Consider the following 23,275-nt stretch of genomic DNA (forward strand, 5'->3'; position numbering starts at 1 on the left):
ATCTGATAACTCAAAACTAACGTTCTACTGAAAAATAAATTACGTTTCAAATAGCTCGCGTCGCAACTGAAGTTTACAATGTTATTGGGATCAAAATTGACATATATTTATTTGGTAGCAACTGTTTTTATTATTAATAGAAATTTGATCATCTGCAAAGAGAAGGTCAGTTACATAAGATTTTATTAATAGTGCTATTTTTATTATAAATACTGTGATAAGTGGCTTGCCATTATCTCTTAAAATTTCTTTTATGATTCAGTCAACGAGTTGTGATTCCTTAACTGGTTGAGAGGTTAAATAATCACGTGTAAAATGATGTCAAGAACAATTTCTTTATATTGTCATTTCAGTTTGTCACAGCAGTCAACTCTAGCATCAGAGTATTCTAGAACACTTAGTTCATAGTGTGTTTAAACGTTATGTATTTATTATTATTTTTTATACGTCTACGATGTTAAGTGGTTGCCGTAGCCTAAAGATGCCTATAAAACCAGATGCATTACAAGGGCGTTGCCAGCGCTATCCTCCTCTCCAGGAATTCTGACCACTGTATTCATCACAGGAACATAACATACCTACTTAAAATTATATTATTTGGCTGTGATCTTCTGTAAGGTCGAGATAATTTCCTAGTCAGGCAGCTCCATACTTTAAGCAGGATGTTTCCTGCTGTGTCTAACTATTAATATTAAAATTTCTTTGTTAAAGTTGCCCTTGTGTTTGAAATGGAATATTTTCTTCTGTCAAGGGTATGTACATGTGGCATAATGGCAAAAGAAACCAGTTTATACTAGATAAACGTGTTCGTTTTGCGCGCGTGTGTGAGAATTTTTCCAGTAATCTTTCAAATTAATTGGTTCAGTATATTTTGAAATTATTTTTACCTCTATAAATTTCACTCATTTACAGAAAACTGTTCTAAACTTTGAACGACCCAGAATATTATTTGTTAATGAATCGTTTGCCAAAGATGCATCTTTAACTGCGAGAAGATATAATCGATCAAATCCACTTTATTTTGTTTCCGCGGAATTTGAATTGCTGCGACCTATGGACAATTCTTTTGTGGTAAGGCTTTTGTTTACTTTTTATATAACCTCCTAAAATGAATGCGGTGTCAGGTCTTATAATCCGATATCGCTAATACGTGATATAACCGATTTCAAACCTAGGCTTTGAATTTAATAGCTACTTTGAATTTTAAGCTTTTTTGAGTCTACATTCGATAAAATATAATCTACAGAGTTTAAAAATTATATATTTATATATATTAAATTAATTTTATATTTATTTATACAATTATATATTTGTTTATATTATATAATTATATTTATATGATTTTATTTTTTTTCTGTTTTTTTTTCAACGTTTTCCTTTTATTTATGTGGAAACCTTTTTTTTCAGTTCAATATCTACATATACCAGCTCGTTACTAGACTATATAAACAAAGTTTTATAGATTATCGCATAGGTTCCTGTGACATACTTTTGGTTGATAATTTTCTACGAAAACCTTTAATAGAAGCGTATTATCGAAATCCTGTATCTGAGCGACCTATGAAAACCTTGAGTTGCCCGCTTAAACCTGTAAGTAGCTTGGTACATAAATTATTGCATAAAACATATTAGATTGATTTTGTAACACGCTTATTGGGCTCTATTAGTAATAATAATATTTCCCACTCTAACACCTGTTCTTTGTGTATGTGTTATGCTCAAAGATCGAAAACGCTCATTGAGCGGAAAAATAGCTCACAACGCGATGTGGTCACAGTAAAACATCCACATAGCGAAATTCGTGTTATGGCTCTAATGAAAACGGGTACGACGCGTTGTGGCAATCAAAGAAAGACCAAATAGCGAAATTCGTGTCGTGGCTTACATGCTATTCGATCTCAACGTGTTGTGGCAATGAAGAAAAGCCATGACGCGTTCTGAGCATTCATTGTGTTAATCATATCACGACGGACAGGTTGTAACTTGTCGGTGTCGGCTCGGGTACAAAGACGCATTGAAACATCAGTTTTATTCATTTCTTTTCTGTTTATGAGAGTGAATTTGAATGTCAGCGCTAATTATGACGAATAAAAAAGAATTGTTTTACGATAAATTACGTAAGTTTGTGGAAATAAGCACTGATCGCAGTTTTATTATGACTACAGAAAAAGTAAAGAGAGCAAATGTAACTTGTAAACTCTGTTTCAGAAAGAATAGCATAAACGTTGAAAGAGAATGTGCTAAATTAGGTCTACAGGAATAGGCAAACAAAATGGTTTCATTGCCTAATTTGAAATTTCCCTGTGTTGAAATTGGTACTAACGTTTTAGTTAGAGTTCCTGAAGTTGATAGAGGACGTGCAGCACCCAGGAATGCTATGTGTGTTGTTATGAGCATTAATCCATCAGGTCTCTACCAGTTAGGAAACAAGGAAGGTACACTCGATAGACTTTATGCACGTAATGAATTTACACTTTCTGAAACCAACTTTATTAACATTTGTGATGTGCCCTCAACTTCATCGTTAACACTTCGCTCAGCATCTATGTTATCGTCTGGAAGTAAGCAAGGGTTTATAATGTGCCACTGCACAAGATACTGTATTGATAAAAAGTGCAAGTGTCGCTCCAAGAATATAAAATGAAACTCAAAATGCCACAGTAATAGTTCATGTAAAAATTAATAGCAATCAAATACTTATTTTTCACAATTATAGTTATTTCTAATATAGGTACATTGTTGTTGTTTATTGGTAATCAATAAACATTTGTGTTAAATATTTTTATTTCTTGAAAGAATTTTAATTGTCATGAAAAAATTAAAACCTTTATCATACCCCTACCATTTTATGTGAATTATGAGCAATTTACAAATGATATGAATATTTTGTGTTCAGTGATTTATTACTTAATACATTGATTTTTTTTAATATAAAGTAATCTCAATAAATAATAAATATCGTTTCATTTTAATTTATATAATTACTAGCGACCCGCTCCGGCTTCGCACGGGTATAAAATATAATTATAGCCTATGTCATTCACTGAAAAAATGATTAAAATCGATCCAGTAGTTTTGATTTATTCGTTACTGCCCGTGGCCCGCACGCGTTAACTTAGAGTAAAAGCCGGCCGGAACCGCCGCAAACGCCACGTACCGCGATTTTTAAATCTGTAATATCTTCGAAAATATTCATTTAAATCATATGCTGTAGGGCCATATAGATCTATATTAAATAAAAAATATATTTAAGGTATTTAATTGGATAAGGATTAATGCTGTATTGGTTAAAATCGCTTCGAAAATTAGCCATTATTTGTCGTAAAAAGTAAATGACAAAAAAATGTTATTGTGGGATATCCATAAGAGATAGGTATATACCATCGCGGAGTTTTCTGTAGACCTTTTCAATGTGTACAATACTTAGTACATTATTTTGATAAATCTCATAGGGTTCAGCCTGCGTTTGCAATTTAAGCGAAAAAAAAAAATAATTATTTACGACATAACATTAGAAAACTCAAAAATAACAGTGTTTCTCCACTATTTAATGGATGTTATTATACATATAAACCTTCCTCTTGAATCAATCTATCTATTAAAAAGAACCGCATCAAAATCTGTTGCGTAGTTTTAAAGATTTAAGCGTACATACATGTGCAGGGACAGAGAAAGCGACTTTGTTTTATACTATGTAGTGATATTATATACTTAATATATTTGATAATGAGAAACACGTTATGCCGTGATTTGATAAAATGAAAAATATTTCTTAAGGACATCTACCAAAACGTTTCCAGCCTAGGCCTAGTAGGATCTATATCGGAAAGTAGTGTGCGTTGTAATCAAATAGTATTCCATACGCGTCATGGCTTTTCTTCATTGCCATAACGCGTTGAGATCGAATAGCATGTAAGCCACGACACGGATTTCGCTATTTGGTCCTTCTTTGATTGCCACAATGCGTCGTGCGCGTTTTCATTAGAGCCAAAACACGAACTTCGCTATGTGGATGTTTTACTGTGACCACATCGCGTTGTGAGCTATTTTTCCGCTCAATGAGCGTTTTCGATATTTGAGTATAACATATGTTTTTTGTTATATATTAAGATACACTAGATAAGATTTTGACTAGCCCGTTGGCGCAGTTTGTAGTGGCCCTACTTTCTGTTCCGCGGATTGCGGGTTCGATTCCCGCCTGAGTTTGGGTGTAATATTTGTATTTATATTTATATATGTATTATTTCTATGTATATTTAAAAGAATAGTTGTAACAGTCGGCTGTTACACAAGCATCAAGTTTTTTACCATAGGAACTGGCGACCGTGTGTACATACAGTATACAGTACTTGCAGTATCTTTTTTTTTTTCGAAGTTTAGAAAAGGTAATATTTCAAAGGAATACATTAGTATAACTATTTTTTTCTATATTCCAAAACAGTATATGTGTGATTGCATTCATAATTTTAATAATAAATATGTGGTATAATAAATAATAAATATGCTGTGTGGTTACGGCAGTAAAGAATATAGCCACCCCCTCTCTTCCCGTGAGTGCCTTAAGAGGCGACTAAGGGATAACATAGTTCTTCCTTGGAATTCAAAAAGCTGACCGATGACAGGATAACCACCCAACTGCTGGCTTTTAAATACACAAGCCGAAGACGGGCAGCAGCGTCTTCGGTGCGAAAAGTCAGCCCTGCGGTCACCAACCCACCCGCCCAGCGCGGTGACTATGGGCAACACACATGAGTTCACACCATTTTTGGTGCGAACTTGTGAAGGCCTATGTCTAGCAGTGGACTGCAATAGGCTGTAGTGATGATGATGATATGATGATAAATAAATTATAACGTTATTAATATTTTATCCAAAGTTATTAAACAATTTATAAGTTATATTTGAATGTAAATAAATTATAATAAAATAATAATTGTGACTCGAATAAATAAAAATTAATATTTTATAAAACACTTCTCTTGTTAAATTTAACTTTTTTTACGTTGGTATATCCAACTTCACGCTCGCAGTCGTTTTTCGGAAATGTATAAATGTTTATAACCAAAATAATCATTTCAGGGTAGATATAAATTTAAAGATATGAAAACGACGTTGATCGATCTGCCCTGGTCTATACCATTTTTGGAAGGAAGACTTTATATGAACCTGACACACGAAAATCATTTGATTTACAGTGAATGTATTGACTTTGCATTAAAGCAAATTTAATTCAAATAATGCGTTTTTTTTTTCATATAATATACGAGTATGTCATCGTAAATCATTATGGTTTATTTATAGAATACCCACAGGTGTAATACAGGTGTAATATACATATTTATTAAATGTGTTATTTATATGTATGGATATCAAAACAAAAAAAATGTAGCGATATCAGTCTTCTATTACCTATCAAAGCAAGCATTAAGTTGCTTACCTTAGGAACAGATTACCGTGTGTTTACATGTTAAAGATATTTATTATCTATTAACATACACGAGTCATTATAATTTGTCAAAATAATAAGTAAACTGAAGATTATAACAAATAAGTAGATCTGATGCAAAAATAAAAATTAAAATAATGAAACAAAGTGAATGTAGGTACTTGTTTGAGCAGTGGGACGTTCCACAGTTGAACTGATTGAATAGCATACGACATTTCATAAAACTTGGTGATATGCAGATAATTTCGTATCTTCAGCGTGAGGTCATCACCAAATCTTAATAGTTTTGAACTTAGAACTCCTAAGAAATTAAAATTTGTCTTTTACATAGGTTAGTAAATTTGTATGGAACAGTACGCGCTACAGCAGCAAGATTATTTGCAGATTTTGGTTAAAGCAGATAGGCTTGAGTTTTAATGAAATGTTCAGACATGATGAAATGTATGTTAATATTTTGGAGATGCTCAAAATTTGTTAATTTGTAAATTGAGATTACTTACGTTAGTAAGGTCGAGAAAAGACAGGATTAGGGATTGGGCTAATTTGCTGGAATTGGCAGAATGTAACGCAACCATTATCGTAAACTTGTCTTTATTTTTATTTTCGTTTTGTTTTCGTTATAAGTTACATAGATGAGTCAGTGACTGACAAAAAAGGTATTTTATTCGTTAAAGACTGAAGATTGAAGTTGAGGAGCTGTCAAAATATCGCTATACGGTTAATAAATCGATTGACATCTGAATAACTCGTCTCGACTCTTTGTGAACGGATTATGATAAGAGGATTTGCTTCAAAATAAGTTGCTTCGTATTTTTATTTCCTAATGTTTGACTCTAATATTAAATTTATTTTCCTTTAAAATGGTTACGTTTCTCTCATTGCTTTCTTTTTTCCTCTTGACTCTTTGGTTTTTTTGTTTAATCATTAGCTGAGTTATGCATCTTTAGAATAAGTTATTCATAAAGATCAGATCAGAGAACGAAAGTAACTGACAAAGTCCGTAGTATCAACAAAGTAAATAAGAGTGGGTAGATCACGTGTGTTGCAGGAGCCACAGCTTGAATAAAATGTTTTCTGGAGACTACACCTTGGCAAACATAGTTTGGAACGCCCTCCGCTGGATTTATTGGATGAGAGTTGTAGACAACTGAAATGTTTGATACTAGCTTGCGATGCCTATGTCCAGTATAAAGATCAGGTTAAATGTGTTTTTGGAAAAGAAGAGGAGATATGAAATATACAGCAGCACACTGCTGGCTTTGAAATTAAACGGTCAACAACCCGCCTGCCCAGCGTGGTGACTATGGGCAAAACAGATGAGATCACGCCATTTTTGGCGTGAACTTGTGGAGGCCTATGTCCAGCAGTGGACTGCGAAAGGCTGCTGTGATGATGATGATTATGGTGATGAAATTATTCAAGATTTTGGTTCTAAATTTTTGCATTAATTACGATACAAAGGACACATATGTAAAAAAGACGGTAACAGTTTATTTTTGTTTTACTCTATATATTTATACAAAAAAAAAACTTATCAAAAATCTTAACGTTAAACAATTTTTATAACATTACATTCATTTTATTTTTTTCTATTCCAGTTACACAAAAAATGTCATAATTTATGGTAATAACACAATTATATCATTAAAACCTTGTTAAGGCATTCTATGGTTCAATTTTATAAATAAACGTGTATCTAATAGTTTTTTATTAAAAATCGAGCTGCACACAACGGTCCGTGTTGTAACTGAAATTTAAAACAATTTTAAAAGCCGAAAATATTAGCTATAATATGAAACTATACTATCTCTTTTTGACAGCAATTGCTTTTAATTTGAACAATAATTTCGTTTTCTGTAAGGTCAGTTATTTAAATACTTTTTTTTTAATTATTAACATAACTTTTAATAATATTTTCTTTACATTTCTTTTTTTTTTTAATTTTCTGTTGTTATAATTGAAATATTTTTTCATCAGCTAATCGATTTCTATCTTTAATTAGTATTTGTTGTTATGTTCTGTAAGTTCTTTATTTGTCTATTTATTTATTGAGTGATTTGAATTGAGATTTTAAGAACAGCCATTTTATTTTAATTTTTATAATAAATTAAATCATTTGATGTAGGTACGCGAAGAAATGGCTAATTTACAATATCATAAAGTATAATGAATATAAAAAAATATTGTATGTACTTATAATCACTCTTTTTTGTAAAATGTGTAAATATATAGGTGTATGTGTACGTTAATGTGTGTATGTGGTTTTATTCAATAAGTTACTTTATTAAACTAAAAAATTATCCTGTGTTTAACTTTTATTACTCAACAGAAACGTGTTATAAATTTCGAACGACCCAGAATATTGTTTAATGACAAGACGTACTTCAAAGATTCCACCGTTACGTCGAGAAGATATAATCGTTCAAATCCACTTTATTTTGTTACATTGGAATTCGAATTAGTGCAACCTATTGACAATACTTTTGTGGTAAGATGCTTATTTTTTAATGATTCAAACTGTTCTACGTAAATGTAACTTTTCAGGGATCTTAATGGCTTAAGGTTTACGCTTCAGCCTGTAATATCCCACTACTGGGCATAGGCCTCTTTTCCCATGTAGGAGAAAGATCAGAGCTTAATCCACCACGCTGCTCCAATGCAGGTTGGCGGATATATTCCCTGCTATGAGTAACGATCGCTATTAGGTGTACATGATAACAACCGGAACCGATGGCTTAACGTGCTCTCTGAGGCAAAGTGGGGAGACCCAAGGACTACACAAACACCCAGACCACGGCAAACACCTGTATGGCCAATACAAATGTTTTTCATGAGCGGGGATCGAACCCGCAACCGCCAGCGCAACAGGTACAATCCATGGCTGTAACCGTTGCGCTAACGCAGAGTCCTTAAGGTTTAACAAGTGAAATAAATCGAAATCGATTAAACCCTGACTTTTCGTTCTTGCGAGTTCAGCTGGAGAGATTAACGTGTTGAGTAATTCTCTTGATTATTTTTAATTGCGTTATGGGTGGTGTAGTGTATGGGATAGGAGATTTCACACACGTCAGGCAATGGCAGTCACAATTCGACTTCATAGCCAAAATATATTAATAGTCATATAAATAGTCAATATAAATAGTCTATCCTGGATAGTGTGACTCTAACTAAGTATTATGTTTATGCTATGAAAAGTTTTATTTAATGCATAACTAAAATAATTATTATTTACATTAAAAAAAGTAACTACGAAGCTATTGTTAGTTTTGTTCTTTTCTCTGCAAAATTGAGGAACTTGTACATTCCGAAATCGGTGTTAGCTTCGTAATATACACATTCATCATCATCACTGCAGCCTATCGCAGTCGACTGCTGGACATTGGCCTCCACAAGCTCGCGCCAAAAATGGCATGAACTCATGTGTGTTACCCATAGTCTGGCCGCTGGGCAGGCGGGTTGGTGACCGCAGGGCTGGCTTTGTTGCACTGAAGACGCAGCTGCTTGTTTTCGGCCTATGTATTTCAAAGCCAGCAGTTGGATGGTTATCCCGTCATCGATCGGTTTAATAAGTTCCCAGGTGGCAGTGGAACACTGTTATCCCTTAGTCGCCTCTTACGACATCCATGGGAAGAGAGCGATGTAATCTTGAAACTCCAAAATAAAAAATTTAAACATGTATATGATAACGAATATAATTAATCTTTTTCAGTATGACATATATATTTACCAACTTATCACAAGAGTGTACAAACAAAGCTTTTTTGACTTTCATATTGGTGCATGTGATACGGTGCTAACCGATAATTTTATACGTAAACCTTTTTTGGAAGCATATTATCGAAACCCCGTGGAAGAGCGTCCTATGAAAACCTTAAGTTGTCCGTTTAAACCTGTAAGTAGGTTATAAATATTTGTCTCAGTGAACAAAATGTGTTAGTTCTTAAACAGGAAAAAAAAACGGTCTCAATTGACCTTGAGATTATAAGTAAAACACATCAGTAGGGATAACTCAAACACTACTCGTTACGTCTAAATTTTATTTATTTTTCAAATTACCACACGACATACACTAGTTTATGAACAAAAAAATAATCATCAAAATCGGTTGACCCAGTAAAAGTTACAACGTAACACCAAAAAAGCACTGTAATTGAAAATCTTCTCGTTTTTTGATGTCGATTTAAAATATAACATTTTTTCCTCCCATCTCATATTTACCATTGTTTAAAACGATTAAAAAGGTTTAACTTGAAAAGCTTCAGATGTTGCGGATGCGAATTCGCCTCTTGTTGTGTAAAGTATAGTATAGTAGGTGTAATATTTTTATTCTTTGTTATTTATATGTTATAACAAATATATATATATATATATATATATATATATATATATATATATATATATATATATATATATATATATATATATATATATATATATATATATATATATATATATATATATATATGTATACATACATATATATATATTTTTTTTTTTCTTTAACTAGGACATCAAACGAGTGCTCGGTTGCTCCTGGTTGTAAGCGATTTCCCTAGCTTGCCGACCCTACCTTCACTCACCAACAGGAACACAACACTGCTTTACAGCAGTATTATTTAGCTGTGATCTTTTGTAAGGTCGAGGTACTTCCCCAGTCGGGCTGTCCCAGATTTTGATAAGGATATTCCCTACTGTGCAGTTAAAGTTTTTTTATAAACAAAAAAAAATGTTTCAATATCAGACTGAATTTTTCAAATAAGACCAGTAGTCCCCTGAGATTAAGGCGTTCAAACAAACAAACAAACAAACAAACTCTTCAGCTTCATAATATAAGTATAGATTAATAAAATTATTAATTAATTAATTTATTTATTTTACACTTTATTTTACACCAAACAAATAAAATAAACAAGCAATATTAACAATAATTTGTAAAAAAAATGTACAAAAGGCGGCCTTATTGGTTAAAAGCAATCTCTTCCAGGCAACCTTAGGGCAAAGGAGATGATATGTAAATTTATAACACAAAAAAAATTTCAGGGTAAATATAAACTAAAAGACATTAAAACGACGTTGTTCGATTTACCATTTAATATTATATTTTTGGAAGGAAGAGTTTACTTGAACGTGACTCGTGAAGGGCGATTGATTGCCAGCTCCACTGTCGATTTTCAAATAAAGCAAATTTAAATTAAATTGTGTTTTTTTTTTACTTTGACAAAACTGTGTCACTATACCCGATATATATTGTACCTGATATTCATAAAAGTAGTGTCATAATAGTAGTGAGTCCAAAAAGGTTATAAGGTAAGGTAAGGTAGGTAAAGGTAAAAAGATTTACCAGAGCGTACCCATTTCCTTACGTCACGCTCAAATTGTCAGACTATTGAAATACATACATTTCTGCATAAATCTTTTAAATTAACTTACCTTGCCTTAATCTAACGCACTGGAGCTTTTCTAACGATCGATATTTTTAATGATTTGATTGACTGCTCCAGACGTTTGAAAATATATAACGGGCCTATGTATGGTCTGAGTTGCACAAGGTGCAAGGTTAAACCCTTACGTTGTTCTGCTGTACTCGAGTGAACCCCAAAATCTTCGATAAGGGTCCTCTACGATAATACTTGTAGTGTACGTTACATTCCATAAGAAAGTATTTATTGAGTAAACTATACAAGTCACAAGGTTTTACCTGAGTTATTATAGGAATTCATAAGCATACGGTCCATCTAGTGGTAAGAGAATACTGTTGCCTATAGACACTTGCAACGCCAATGAGCATTGAAAGCGCGTTGGAGAACTTACTTTTGTCCTTACCCGGAACTCTTGCTATTTTATTTACTCAAAGGCTACAAAAGTTATTAAGAATAGTATTATTTAGCTATGTTCTTCTGTAAGGTTGCGGTACATCCCCATTCGGATTGCTTCAGATTTTGAACAAGATTTTTACCTTAATAGATGTATTTTTATTAACATACTTAATAACCGCTTAAACGCCGTTGAAATGGTACTGGTTATTTAGACTCTTGTACTGATGATTTATTTAATTATTTATTTAATTATTTGTACAAAAATCCACAGCTACATTTTATGTTTCTTAAACCAATACAGAGCATCCAAACAAAAGCTAATTTCGGATTTTACATTATTTAAGTTACACAGTTAAGGTAGACAAAGTTGAGTTGAGGTAGTAAAACACAGTTACAACAAAAATGAGAAATATATAAAATGTAAAATATCCATGGTCAACAATGTGTATATGTGTATGTGTAATTTTGTGAGTGTGTATGCATGTGTATTTGTATGTAAGTGGGTGTGGGTATGGATAAGTGACTGTGTAGTTTATTTTTATTTTTCATACGTGCTAGCAAGTTTCTCTATTACAGTCCTTTTAAAGGAACTTCTAGATGTGGAAAAAAGGATGATTGATAATGCGTGTCATGTGTGAGTCACAGTATTAGTAACGTTGACATCAGCGGTGACGGGTACATTTCCTCTCTGTGTGTCCTTGAGGGTCCCCCACCGTACATCGGAAAGTAAGTAAGGCCAATTTTTCCAGCTCAGCTTCAACCCGTCTCACATATGTCAGCGGTCTTGCCCAGCTGTGGGACTTTAACAGACTAATTTAGTTTAATTATAATCATTTAAGAATTAACAAGACTGTAACTTACTACTTTACTTGGCTGTGTCGTTACGGCAGCAAAGAATATAGCCACCCCTTCTCTTTCCGTGGGTATCGTAAGAGGCGACTAAGCGATGACACAGTTCCACTACCACCTAGGAACATAAAAGGCCGACCGATGACGAGTCTGTTGGCTTTGAAATACACAGACCGAAGATGAGCAGCAACGTTTTCGGTGCGACAACGCCAGCCCTGCGGTCACCAACCCGCCTGCCTAGCGTGGTGACTATGGGCAAGATACATGAATTCACGCCATTTTTGACGCGAACTTGTGAAGGTCTATGTCCAGCAGTTGACATTTTACAGCGTAGTAATTTATTATCTATTTGCCAAAAAAATTAAGAGCTGAAAAAAACGAGTGTGCTTTAGACCACACTACTGAAGTAAAAATTTCTATCTTCACTTACTAATATCTCTCTCTCTCAACTTCCGTTCGTCTCGCCCGATCACACTATTCGTAACGCTGTCGTCACGCATTCACCAGCTTACCCCCCAAGTCAAGCGTCCGCAAAGAAGCTGTACTTCAAAAAACTTTTACGAGAACTGTAAGCAACAATAAGTGTTAAGGGACTTTTACATGATAAAGAAGCATTATTAACAAGCCTTATAAAATTATAACTAGCGCTATTGGTCTGTTGCACCGCTATAGATAATTTAAAACTTATTACTTCCGTTACAAATTTGAATTTTAATCATAATTGTAGCTATATAATTACGTGAACAAAATCAGATCAAACAATATGGAGACCAATTTATTTAACTACATGTTACGCTATTTACGTTTAAATTCAGGTAATAATTTAAATGATTTTTATAAACTACTAGCTGACCCGGCGAACTTCGTATCGCCTAACACAAACTTTATCGTATGGTATTAAAGTTCAAATTGACTTTTAAGTATTATCACAAATCTTTTTTATGTTAGTATAGAAAAGTGTTCTTTTTAGACTTTTTCAGGAAATTTAATTTTTTTTTTTAGAATTTTCTCTCCGTAAGAACCATCCTCGTACTTCAAGGAATATTTTAAAAAAAGAATTAGCGAAATCGGTCCAACCGTTCTCGAGTTTTGCGCTTAGCAACACATTCAGCGACTCATTTTTATATTATAGATTAAAATGAAATTTTTTGCAGTTCTTTCACCCTCTAGTCTTTTATAACATGTTTTTAACATATACATGCATAAATGAAGTATTTTACTAATTTTTTTGTTTGTTTATTTCAAAATATATAAATTTTAATAATTGTAATAATTAAATATCAAATATATTTATAAAAAAGTGATAGATTTATATATATACGTAAATAGCTTTCTACCGATAGTAGATAAAAGTTCAGATGACCGACACTTAACAAACGCACGAGCTTACTCGGAATTATTTCAAGCAATGTTACCTTCTGTAGTTGAACCTTGATTCATCTGTAATCAACATAAACAAGTTCACAAATTACATACCATACAAAGACAGCTATTTAGATTATATCATAAAAAGCCTATTCATCATATAAGCATGCATCGTTAAAGCATTTAATTCCGTTGATACGAATCCGATGACAGTACTCCTACGTTTTATTGAAAAATAAGTGGCAGTCCCGACTGCACGTTTCGCAGCTCTTTATCAAAATGGCGTGGGAAAGTAAAATCATATGTATCTATTTGATTGCAATAGTTTTTGTTTCGCATAGAAATTTCACTTTCTCCAAGGTAAAGAATATTATTATTTTGTTTAATATTGATTTGATAAAATTTAGCTTCGCTTCTCTTGGCCCTGAAATTACGATTCAAAATACATGAAAGTTAATTTTAAATTTTATTGATTATTAAATTAATGTGCCGTGTGGTTACGGCACTAGTGCCGTGTGGTTACGGCACTAAAGAATTTAGCCACCCCATCTCTTCCCGTGGGTGTCGTAAGAGGCGACTAAGGGATAGCACAGTTCCACTACCACCTTGGAACTTAAAAGGCCGACCGATGGCGGGATAGCCATCCAACTGCTGGCTTTTTAAATGCAGGGACCAAGGACGGGCAGCAGCGTCTTCGGTGCGACAAAGTCAGCCCTGCGGTCACCAACCCGCCTGCCCAGCGTGGTGACTATGGGCAAAAACCCCCATGAGTTCGAACCTAAAAATAAGGCCCTCAGTTCCCGGCAGCCCCACTATTCCCGGCTACGGCAGCGGCCGTGGTAACGGTGGGGTAGAGGGTGCTAAGAATCACCGGGGTACGGGAGGCTGCCATAGAAAAATATTCCTGGCTACGTATAATGGACGCACGCTACGGTTGGACCATCACCTCACCGAACTTGAGGTAGAACTTAGTCACATTAAGTGGAGCATACTGGGGTTGTCTGAAGTCCGAAGAGAGGGAGAGGACACGAAGATCCTGGACTCCGGGCACTTGTTCTACTTCCGTGAAGGTGATGGGCTTTCCCAAGGTGGCGTCGGTTTTCTGGTTCACAAGACTCTCACTAACAACGTTGTGGAAGTCAGTAGTGTGTCGACCCGGGTAGCGTACCTTGTACTTAAGCTCACCGACAGGTACTCCCTGAAAGTGATACAGGTATATGCGCCGACCTCGGCACACCCTGACGATGAAGTCGAAGCCTTGTATGAAGATATTACAAGGGCCATACATGGCACTACTTCGACCTTCTACAGCGTTGTTATGGGAGACTTCAACGCTAAAGTGGGAGTACAAGGCCGCGACGGATCGAGCATCGGACCACACGGATTGGGGCACAGGAATCACAGGGGGCAGACGCTTGTCAACTTCCTCGAATCGGAGGGGCTCTTCTTGATGAACTCATTTTTTGAGAAGAAGCCCCAAAGGAGGAGGACATGGCAAAGCCCCGATACTGTGACGAGGAACGAGATAGATTTCATCATAGCGGATAAAAGGCATATATTCAGAGATGTCTCAGTGGTTAACAGGTTTAACACCGGCAGCGACCACCGGCTAGTACGGGGCACTCTGAATATATGTCTCCGAAAGGAGCGGACCCGCTTGATGAAATCTACTCTCCGACCTACGCTGCCCCAAATACTATGTGGCTCCGAGCAGTTTCAGTTGGAACTCCAAAACCGATTCGATTCGCTGGAAACTACTAGCGACGTGGACGAGATAACCGACAACGTGGTGAAGACGGTGTGTACACTGGGTCGCAGGCACTTTCCACCAACAAAGCCAACGAAGCAGTCCAAACTTTCTCCCGAAGCCTTGGATCTGATGCGGCAGAGGCGCGAGTTGCCGGCTGCTTCGCCAGAACAGAGGGCTCTTTCCAAGAGGGTACGGAAAATTATTCGCCGAGACCTCCGCTGCTCAAATACGAGAGAGGTTGCTACTCTGATTGAGCAGAATAGGGGGTCCAAAGTTTTCCAAAGACCATTGGGGAGAAGCCTTCTTGCGAAGCTTAAAACAGCAGATGGCAGAACCGTCTGCTCTCGCCCTCAGGTCCGAGAAGAGGTTGAGAATTTTTATGGACAGCTGTACTCGTCGAGCGCACGCAAGCCTGCGACTTGGGACACCGAAGATCCACGGGCACCATTGTTGCGCCATTATTCGGAGTGTATCCCGGACTTCGAAGAGGATGAGATTGGTGCAGCGCTCGGGCAGCTTAAAAACGGAAGGGCCCCGGGGGATGACGGAGTTACCACTGAACTCCTTAAAGCCGCAGGGCGACCTGTCCTGAAAGCCTTGGCAAGACTATTTAACGCCGTCATCCACCGAGGTACCACGCCGGAGGCGTGGTCCAGGAGTGTGGTGGTGCTGTTCTTTAAGAGAGGCGATAAGTCTCTGTTAAAGAATTACAGACCGATCTCACTTCTGAGCCACGTCTATAAGCTGTTTTCGAGGGTTGTTACGAATCGTCTCGCCAGAAGACTCGACGAATTCCAACCACCAGAGCAGGCTGGGTTTCGAAATGGCTACAGCACCGTGGACCACATCCATACTGTTCGGCAGATTATCCAAAAGACGGAAGAATATAATCAACCGCTGTGTATGGCATTTGTGGACTACGAGAAAGCCTTCGACTCCGTCGAGACCTGGGCTGTCCTGGACTCTCTGCAGAGATGTCATATCGACTGGCGATATATCGAGGTACTAAAATCTATGTACGACGCGGCGACGATGACCGTTCATGTCAATGACCAAAGAACAAGACCTATTTCCCTCCGGCGCGGGGTAAGACAGGGGGATGTAATATCACCAAAACTGTTTACCACTGCGCTAGAGGATGTTTTTAAGACCTTGGATTGGGGGGAACGGGGCATCAACGTCAACGGTGAATTCATCTCTCACCTTCGTTTCGCCGACGATATTGTCATCTTTGCGGAGACGCTGGATGAGTTAGGCCAAATGCTGGCCGGCCTAAACGAGTCCTCCCGACGTGTCGGTCTCTGTATGAACTTGGATAAGACGAAAGTTATGTTTAACAACCAAGTCATACCGATACCGGTATCGGTCGATGGTACCCTTCTCGAAGTTGTTCAGGATTATATTTACCTAGGCCATACTATCCAACTAGGCCGCAACAACTTCGAGAAGGAGGCCGATAGGAGGATTCGGTTGGGCTGGGCGGCGTTTGGCAGACTCCGTCGAGTCTTCACTTCGAAGATTCCGCAATGCTTGAAGACAAAAGTTTTCGAGCAATGCGTCCTGCCTGTGTTAACATACGGAGCCGAGACGTGGACACTGACCAAGGGACTGGTCCACAAGTTTAAAGTCGCTCAACGTGCAATGGAACGGGCTATGCTTGGAGTCTCTCTCAAAGACAGGATTAGAAATGAGACTATCCGCGAGAGAACGAAAGTAACCGACATAGCCCACAGAATTAGCAAGTTGAAGTGGCAGTGGGCTGGTCATCTGTGTCGCAGGACCGATGGCCGTTGGAGTAGACGGGTCCTAGAGTGGAGACCGCGTCTTGGCAAACGCAGTGTGGGACGTCCTCCGGCCCGTTGGACCGACGATCTACGTAAGATTGCCGGTGTAGGCTGGATGAGGATTGCGGAAGACCGGGATGTGTGGCGCGAACTTGGGGAGGCCTATGTCCAGCAGTGGACTGCGATAGGCTGAAGTGTGATTAAATTAATTGTATTATATATTGTTTTATGTTTAAAAAGTATAAATTTGATGAGCAATAATGTATAGGTAATTCTTCGCATCTATAAAATTCGTGTGTTCATTTGTAGGTTTCATACGTGTTTTCACATATGCATGCATATATTAGAATAATTTTTCGGAAGATATTTTTTTCCATTATTTCTTGTGATGCTGTTTTTATGAATTGTTAGCTTACCTGATATTAACACTAAATACGCATAATATTTTAAAATATTATCAGTCAGTTCAGCTTATTGCAGTCCACTGCTGGACTTAGGCCACCCCAAGTTCGCGCCAGACATCCCGGTTTTCCGAAATCCTCATTCAGCCTAGACCGGCTATCTTACGTAGATCAAGATAAGTTTGCCAAGACGCGGTCTCTACTCCAGAACACGTCTGCTCTAACGAACATCGGTCCTGCGACAAAGATGACCAGTCCACTGGCACTTCAACTTGTTAATTCTGCGGGCTATGTCGGTTACTTCCGTTATCTCGCGAATAGTCTCATTTCTAATTCTATCTTTGAGAGAAACCCTAAGCATAGCCCATTCCATTGCAAGTTGAGCGACTTTCAACTCGTGGACCAGTCCCTTTGTTAATGCCCACGTTTCGGCTCTGTATGTTAACACAGGCAGGACGCATTGCTCGAAGACTTTTGTCTTCTAGCATTGCGGAACCTTCGAAGTAAAGACTTGAAGAAGCCTGCCAAATGCCACCCAGCCCAACGAAATCTTCCTATTGGCCTCCTTCTCGAAGTTTTTGCGGCCTAGTTGGATGGTATCTTTTTTTGGTATCGCAGGACTGCCTGTAAGCTGCCTGAGCGCTGCATTAATCTCATCCACTCCGGATAATAATGGCGCAATAATGGTGCACGTAGATTTACGGTGTCCCAAGTCTCAAGTCTGCGTGCGCTCAACGAGTCCTGACCTCTTCTCGAATCTGAGGGAGAGAGCAAACGGTTATGCCATCCACTGTTTTGAGCTTCGCAAGAAGGCTTTTCCCCAATGGTCTTTGGAAAACATTGGACCCCCTATTCTACTTAATAAGAGTGGTGATCTCTCTCGTATTTGAACAGCGGGGGTCAAACAAGTTTTCGTATTCTCTTGGAAAGAACCTTCTGTTCTGGCGAAGCTGCTTAAGCAGGGGGCAACTCGCGCCTCCACCGCATCAGATCCAAGGCTTCGGGAGAAAGTTTGGACTGCTTCGTTGACTTACGCTTCACCCTGTAATATCCCACTACTGGGCATAGGCCTCTTTCCCCATGTAGGAGAAGGATCAGAGCTTAATCCACCACGCTGCTTCAATGCGGGTTGGCGGATATATTCCCTACTATGAGTAACGATCGCTATCATGTGTAAATGATAACAACCGGAACCGAGGGCTTAAAGTGCTCTCCAAGGCACGGCAGGGAGACCCACAATGACTGCTCAAACACCCAGACCACGGCAAACACCTGTATGGCCGTTACCGTTACGCCAATGCGGCGTCGCGGCTTCGTTGACTTCGTCGGCGGAAAGTGTCTGCGACCCAGTGTACACACCGTCTTCACCACGTTGTCGGTCATCTCAAATATTATAAGCATCATTTTTTGTATATAAAGTATATGCATTAAGGCGTGCATATGCTAGTGCATATTCCTAGTATTCTCATATATATTAATTTCTGTAAAGGGGAATTAAATTAAATTTTATAAATTTTCGTCTTTTTACAGAAAACCGTTCTGAACTTCGAACGACCCAAAATATTGTATTATGACAAAACATTCGTCAAAGATCTGATCGTTACATCCAGAAGATATAATCGTTCAAATCCACTTTATTTTGTTACCATAGAGCTCGAGCTGTTGCAAAATGTTGATAATAGTTTTGTGGTAAGGCATTGTTTGGTTTTTTATTCAAGTGTCCATAAAAAACAATAATTCAATGGCTGGTTACATCATATGAAACCAAAGTGGACTTAAATATCGTTTGAATTTTGTGATGCATTTTTTATATATCGGTAAATATTCTAACTGTACTAATATAAAAAAATTAAGGAATAATTGTTATCAAGAAAGTTGGTAAGGGCGAAATTGTTGTTAGATGACGTGACTGCGGTCCGAAATAAAGCAGAAAAAAATATATACAAAAACCACGATAAATTTTAAAATGACTTTATTTTGAACAAATTTAGGCGGTGGCTAAAAAAAGCTTAGTTCTACTAAGCTTTTTTGTGTCCTGTGTAATTAGTTCTCAATTTTTCATCAACCTCGAAATTTTATATAATGGAACCTTATTATATTATACATGTATGTGTAACATACACTCAAGTATATAAATACGCTTACGCTTCAGCCTGTAATATCCCACTGTTGGGCATAGGCCTCTTTCCCCATGTAGGAGAAGGATCAGATCAGACCTTAATCCACCACGCTGCTCCAATGCGGGTTGGCGGATGGGTATATAAATATTATCTATATATTAAACGTGAAGCAAAAACTTCGTACCCCTTTTTACCGAAATTGCGCGGACGGAGGAGTATGATATTCCGCACAATGATAGTTTATATAGAGAAGAAGTAAAGATTGCACATATTTCTTAAAATAATGCTTAAACAGTACATTAAATTAATTAAAAAAAAACATTACACACTACCATGTATTTGACATACATACGCTTATTATAATCTTTTGTTGATTGTCCAAGTCTGTAGTCAAATTTAAAATTTTTAAAAAAGCATCTTTATTTTCACATTTTTTTTTTAATTTAATTCTTTAATTATGGTCAAATTTCGACCTCTGGGCGACCACTAGTAAAAATAAATCTATTAGGGCGACCACAAGTGTTATGTAAATGTATGTAATCCAGGTATTACTCCTTCAGGTGAGAGAACGACTGTTTTGTTTTGTTTTTCTTTGATTGGTATTTTTTTTTTTAGTGGAACATTTACTTTTACCAGGTTATATCGAGTCAATATAAACAAAGTTTAATTGATTTACATTATGGTAATTGTGATTTATTTTTGACTGAAAATTCCTTTAGAAGGCCCTTAACGGAAGCATTTTATCGAATGCCTGAACGACCTATGAAAAACATTTCGTGTCCGTTCTTACCCGTAAGTAGATTAAAAATATACAATATTAATAGATAACATTATATTTATTTGTCTATCATTCATCATTTACTACTTCAAAAGAAGTTAAAAAAGGATTACGTCACAGGTCTCATTTCATGTTTCATCTCGATTGTGATATCGAATCAATGCCAATTCTTCTTTGCAGAATCTATAATCCGAATAAATGGCAGCTATATGTTAACTATTATATATTAACTATAATTGATTTTTAAAAACTAATACAATTTTAATTTACAAAATGACGATTGTATGACGACGCGTTAGCGCGACGGTCATAGCAATGTCTTATTAACTGTTGTGCTGGCGTTTGCGGGTTCGATCACCGCACATGGCATACATTTTCATGGCACATGGCATAGATTTATATCGTTGTCTTGGCGGTTGTGCTTGTATGTTGTGTGTGTTTACGGAACCCCGAAAAACACAGCTTTCATCAAACGCAAAACGAACTTCTTGATCTTAATAACAATAATTATTCATTAATAAATAAAATATTTTTAACATTTTCAGGGTAAATATAAACTAAAAGACTTGAAAACGACGCTGTTGGATATGCCACTAGTTATCCCATTCTTGGAAGGAATAATGTTTGTTAACTTTACTCGTGGAACTAATTTGCTTGTCAGTGCAAACATTGATATTAGATTAAAACAAATTTAAATATGATTTTGTTTTGCTTTTAATAAAATTGTCTTAAGGGTCTGGCTTTTTATTTATTAATCAACTTATTCAAGAAATTATTAAAAACATTACTTAAACATTATTAAGAAAACACTCAGTTAAGCCTATCTCAGTCTACTGCTGGACATAGGCATCCAGAAGTTAGCGCCAAAAATGGCGCAAACTCATGTGTTTTGCCCATAGTCACCACGCTGGGCAGGCGGGTTGGTGACTGCAGGGCTAGCTTTGTCGCACCGAAGACGCTGCTGCCCGTCTTCGACTTGTGTATTTCAAAGCCAGCTGTTGAATGGTTATCCTGCCATCGGTCGGCTTTTTAAGTTTCAAGGTGATCGTGGAACTGTGCTAGCCCTTAGTCGCCTCTTACGACACCCACGGGAAGAGAGGGGGTGTCTTTATTCTTTAATGCCGTAACCACACAGCATCCATAACCACACAGCATAAGATAGAATAGCATATAAGAAAACACTACGTTTTCTATAAATAAATGTAAAGTTTTACCTTTATTAATTCGTTATATTTACACGATACTTCATTTTTCACACACATTCTTACATTCTAACATATACCTCGTTAATTTTATTACAGCCATAATTCATTTTCATTTACTGTCTTTGTTTTTCATACTTATTGCATTAATTTTGAAAAATTTATACAAAAAGAATTTATGCAAAAAAAAAAAACGAGCTAAGTGGACTCGCGCACCGAGGGTTACGTACAAAAATTATTAAAAATATTTTTCTCATATGATGTAACGAAAAATTTATTCTTTTCGCAATTTTTGCTTTATCTGTGCTATAAGACATTGCTTCGTACCAAATTTCAAGATTCTGAGTTCGCGGGAAGTACCCTGTAAATTTTGATTCCCTTGCGAGTGTCAAAATTTGCAACATAAACAGCCGTATCTTTTGATTGCGTTGGCTTAGAAGTTTGAGAATTTCACAGTTCTAAGGGACATTAGACTCGAGTATTTGATATAAATTTCAGCTTGATACCTCCAAAGCTTCCTGAAAAAAAGGTCTTGATAGACAGACGGACAACAAAGTGATCCTATAAGGGTTCAATTTTTTTCCTTTTGAGGTATGGAACCATAAAAACCACGATTTTGATCCTCGGACCCACAATAAAGCTATAAATGCAAATAGCAATAAACCAATCGAATGATTAACAGATCGACTGTTAACAGAGCTCGGATACAGGGTTGGTACTTTGGAGTTATCAAAAGTAATAATATACATTGATTTTTTAACATTATAAATAATAATATTGTACAAAATTTATATAATAGCAGTGGTACATTTCTGGACTACATCAAAAGAATTCCAAAAGATTTACCTTTCAATTCAGATTGTTAACAACAATCAAGAAATACTGCTTCTTTCTTTGAATTTTTTTATTGTAAGAGGTTATTGTAGCTTGTGGACACCTACAATATTGCGTTGCACCAGCATTGCCGATACTACCACTGACCCTCCCCAGAAGCTCTGGCCACCTTACTCAGCCTAAGAACACGACACTACTTGGGATAAGCTCTGGTTACCCTACTCTCCAACAGGATCACAACATTGCTTGAAAACAGTATTATTTAGCTGCGATCTTCTGTAAGGTCGAGGAACTACCCCCGTCCGTGGGCGCCATATTTAGAGCAGGAACTTACTTGCTGTTCCCTACCTTAGTTAAATATCATGTTAAAGTATACAATATATCGCAGTGTGAGCATATTCTGTTTATTTCTAGAACTTCGATATCATTACAGCCTATACAGTCCATTGCTGGATATAGGCCTTCACAAGTTTACGTCAAAAATAACGCTAACTCATGTGTTTTGCCCATATTCACCACGCTGGGCAGGCGGGTTGGTGACCGCAGTACTGGCTTTGTCGCACCAAGGACGCTGCTGCCCGTCTTCGGCCTGTGAACTTCGATATAATACTGTATAATATATTAATCCATTTAACAATATGAGCGATAATTTAAAAATACTTTTATATTTTCTTAAAAATGATAGCCATTTTTTTTTTCAAAACAACAAAAGTTAATAAACTCAGAACTTATAACAAATTTTATTAAAGAGTATCACACTTTTCATTTGTAGGGTTATTTCAAAGGAATCTGTCATTAATTACTGTCGACGCCAAAGGGGGTTAAATCTTTAACCCTTTTCCGCAGCGGGGGTAAAAAATACCCGAAAGCTATTTTCATGCACTCCTAAACTCTTTTAAACTTATTGTTTTCTTTTGTGTTCAAGTCTTT

This window comes from Melitaea cinxia, chromosome 21 (genome assembly GCF_905220565.1).
Source record: "Melitaea cinxia chromosome 21, ilMelCinx1.1, whole genome shotgun sequence".
Lineage (NCBI taxonomy): Eukaryota > Metazoa > Arthropoda > Insecta > Lepidoptera > Nymphalidae > Melitaea > Melitaea cinxia.